Source organism: Eschrichtius robustus, chromosome X (assembly GCF_028021215.1).
Source record: "Eschrichtius robustus isolate mEscRob2 chromosome X, mEscRob2.pri, whole genome shotgun sequence".
Lineage (NCBI taxonomy): Eukaryota > Metazoa > Chordata > Mammalia > Artiodactyla > Eschrichtiidae > Eschrichtius > Eschrichtius robustus.
Genome location: NC_090845.1, coordinates 13,768,844 through 13,772,752, shown reverse-complemented (window position 1 = coordinate 13,772,752; position 3,909 = coordinate 13,768,844). Strand labels below are relative to the sequence as shown.

Sequence of the window (3,909 nt, the reverse complement as noted above, 5' to 3'; positions counted from 1 at the left end):
GAGCTTTCCTTCCTGATTATTGTTAGTACATGCCACCGTGTGACCGCTGAACTGTTGCAGTTCAACTTGTAGCTTACATTGATCCTTACTTCTCATTCCTTAATCTATTTTAATTAGACCACAGGCCTTGGCGCATCATCTCCTGGTCTGTTCTAGGTATGGCTCCAGGTGGAATTATTTCTGTTATGAGGAAATGGAAAACTAAGGAAAGGAAAACATGGTATCAGTATTTTCTGCTGCAATGTGGAAAGATCTTTTGGAAGGCCTAAGGCCCACTGTTAGCATCTTTGTGCTTTTTTGTCTTTCCCTATGAGGTCTACATACAGGAGAGGTGAGTTCATCCAAAAGATGAGACTCAGAAATACCAGCTTAAGGATAAGAAAACTGAGAAAGAGTAAAGCGCCCCTAATGGCAGAAGTTGGCCTAGAACTGTCAGCTAAGCCTCGGTGTTGCTCGGAGCTGGGCCACAGTGCTCCCCTGGTGAACATAAGCCATCTCACAAACACCAACATCACATAAGCCCATTCTGAGACCATGACAGATCAAGATAGAAACAAGACCACCCTGCAATCATGTCTGAAAACAGACAAAAGCATGAACAGTGTTCAAACAACAAAAATGACCAAACATCCCCTTATCTTGGCTCATATAAGTGATTGCCGCTGCTTCACCAACTACAGCTAAAGCCTCACCCTAGTCTCCCCTCCTTTAGATAAGATTTATTGGGACTTCCCTGGTGGTCCAGCGGTTAAGACTCCATGCTCCCAATGCAGGGGGCCCAGGTTCGATCCCTGGTCAGGGAACTAGATCCTGCATGCCACAGCTAAAAGATCCCGCACACCGCAACGAAGATCCCGAGTGCTGCAACTAAGACCCAGAGTGGTCAAATAAATAAATATTAAAAAAAAAAAAAAAAAAGAATTATTAAAGTACCCAGTCACAGAATTATCCCTATTTCCTGACAGCACCTAACCCAGAATAAAGCCCTATTTCCTGAACTTTGCCCCAAGTCACCTACTACAAGTCCAAATACTATAATAAATCCTTTTGAACTCCCTCTTATTGAGATGCTCTATGGTTCCCCAATGTGTACATTCACTCTCATTGTAATAAATCAATAAAAACAATTTTGACTCTAGGTGTGTTTCTGATGGTCTTTAGCTAGAGGATGCTAACAGAAGTATAAAGAAATTGAGTGGAATTGCTAAGACAACATGAAGACCAAGAAGAATTGCACCTTGTGTATAATCTGCATAAAGGTCAGTACCAAAAGTCAGTTATATACCACTTAATGAGACTTCTTGCAACTCAATCATTTTTAACCTGAGCTCTTTGTTAGTAGAGGCAGAAACAAACAAATAAAACTTGTCCACCTCATAGAGAAACCTTGTATAGACTATGTGTCTGTTCTAGACAATTATGCCCAGAGGAGAAGTATGAGGTACCAATCTTTAGTGGGTCTGAGCACATAGACATCCTTGCCAGAAGCTAAAGCTCACGGAAGCTGGAGGACAGTTAGACGAGCCCTGGGGTGATCACCTTAACAGAAAAAAAGTATAGGAGAAAGGCAGAGTGAGACTGAGTCCTGGAATGCCCCCTAGTGTTTACCCCAGGAGAAAATGTTATCTGTCCCCTAACCTTTGCCCCAGCCTATATGTACAAATGTCAATTTCCTGCAGACTCTTGAACAGTTACAGGCCCAAGGCTCTAGGCAGTTTTGCCAAGACCTTGTCCTTTTGACAGGCTATCTATACTTTATTTATTTATTTTATTTTTTGGCTGCGTCGGGTCTTAGTTGTGGCACACAGGATCTTCGTTGAAGCACGTGGGATCTTTTGTTGCAGCACGCGGGCTTCTCTCTAGTTGTGGCGTGTGGGTTTTCTCTCTCTAGTTGTGGCGCGCAGGCTTCAGAGTGCGTGGGCTCTGTAGTTTGCAGCACGCGGGTTCTCTCGTTGACGTGCTCAGGCTTCGTTGCCCCACGGCATGTGGGATCTTAGTTCCCCCACCAGGGATCGAACCCGCGTCCCCTGCATTGGAAGGCGGATTCTTTATCACTGGACCACCAGGGAAGTCCCAACAGGCTATTTATACTTAAAGCTACCATGTGGTAGTTAAAAATCAGGTTCTGGAGTCAGAAATACCCGATTTTAAATCTTAGCTCCATCACTTACAAATTGATCTTGGGAAAGTTCCTTAACATTTTGTGCTTTAGTTTCTTTATCTGAATAACAGAGACAATAATAACTGAACCTACTTTGTGGGGTTTTGTGGATTTAAAGGGCTTCCACAGTGCTTGGCACATGGTAAGCTTTCAACAAATGGTAGTGACTCCTTGTACTCTTAGTCTGTATTTGGAAACAGAATGATGTTGACTATTCCTAATATTTCAATTTTTATTTTTAGAGAGCTTTACATAGATGTCATGTATACTTACGTAGTTACATGGGTACATATACACTGAAATACATATGTGTCTGTATCATACATGGGGTTTTTCATGGATACTGGTACTTGAATGGGCAAATATTATCAAATTACAGGGCCCATGTTAGCTCAGGGATGAATACAAACCTGTCAGGTGCTAAAAGTGGCTTCGTAAATTTCCAAATCTTAGTGATGATAAATTGTATTTGGATTTTCCCAAACTGTTTCCCTAAGCTTAGGTAGTTTGCTTCCTTAAAGAACCAGACAGCTTCTCTCGTCACTTTACATTTACCACTAGTTCTTGAACCAGAAGTGATGGTGACGATCAATACCAGCCCTCCCCAAAAGTGCTCTGGTTCACAGGGCCACCAAAGAGCCACAGTGAATAATTATTTAACTATTGCTAATCATTACCTCTCCCATGGGGGCCTGTTTTAAAGCAGTCCCAATAGACCATAACTCCAAAGTCCAAACAGTGATAATGTTTTTCATTAAAAATAGTTTAGAATGACTGTTGATTAGTTTACTGTGCTTTTTCGAAGGGGAGGATCAGAGAAACCACCTAATACAAGGGAAGTGTGAGGGAAGATTCCAGAGTGGAAAAAGATAGCGACCTTGACCAACTGTGGTTAAAACAGCTTGCGTGTGTGAATTTGATAAAAACATATGACCATAGGAATCATTGCTATACTGCCTGTAGATGAGCCTATGTTATAAAACTTTAGAAATGGGCAGCTTTTCTCTGACGAGCTTAGGAAGCCTCTAAGTGTCCACTAAGGCTTTGGGCAAGTGTTGTAGGAGCCCCACACATCCCTCAGGCCTTACCACCTAGTCTACTCCAGCTAACTTCCACCTGCCAGTGTCAACATCGCCTTAGGTGGAAGGTCACTCTGCTCATACATAGGACAAGCTGGAATCTCCCGGACAGAATGCCATCCAGTAGCAGCCAATGACTGACAAGAGTTAGCGTATAAATACCCCAGCTGGGTCTCCCTGGTGGCACAGTGGTTAAGAATCTGCCTGCCAGTGCAGGGGACACGGGTTTGAGCCCTGGTCTGGGAAGATCCCACATGCCGCGGAGCAACTAAGCCCGTGTGCCACAACTACTGAGCCTGCGCTCTAGAGCCCGCGAGTCACAACTACTGAGCCCACGTGCTGCAACTACTGAAGCCCGCGCACCTAGAGCCTGTGCTCCGCAACAAGAGAAGCCACCGCAATGAGAAGCCCGCACGCGCACCACAACAAAGAGTAGCCCCCGCTCACCACAACTAGAGAAAAGCCTGCACGCAGCAACGAAGACCCAACGCAGCCAAAAAAGAAAACACCCCAGCTCTCATGCCTCTTCAGTTAAGTAACCTGGGGCATGGGTTTTATACCATTTCTCCGAGTTTTCCTGTAGGATTAAGCTCTAGTTGTCCACAGTGGAAGCTGGCTTGATAATGCATGCTTTGTCGGCTGCCTTCTCTCCCTCTTCACATTTCCCCA

At 44.2% G+C, this 3,909-nt stretch overlaps 1 non-coding gene across 1 annotated transcript; it reads left to right on the top strand.

Annotated features, from left to right (window-relative positions):
• Positions 1-730: 730 nt before the first annotated feature.
• Positions 731-803, top strand: TRNAW-CCA (transfer RNA tryptophan (anticodon CCA)). The gene has a single exon. It is a non-coding gene; the product is annotated as a tRNA-Trp (tRNA).
• Positions 804-3,909: the final 3,106 nt, after the last annotated feature.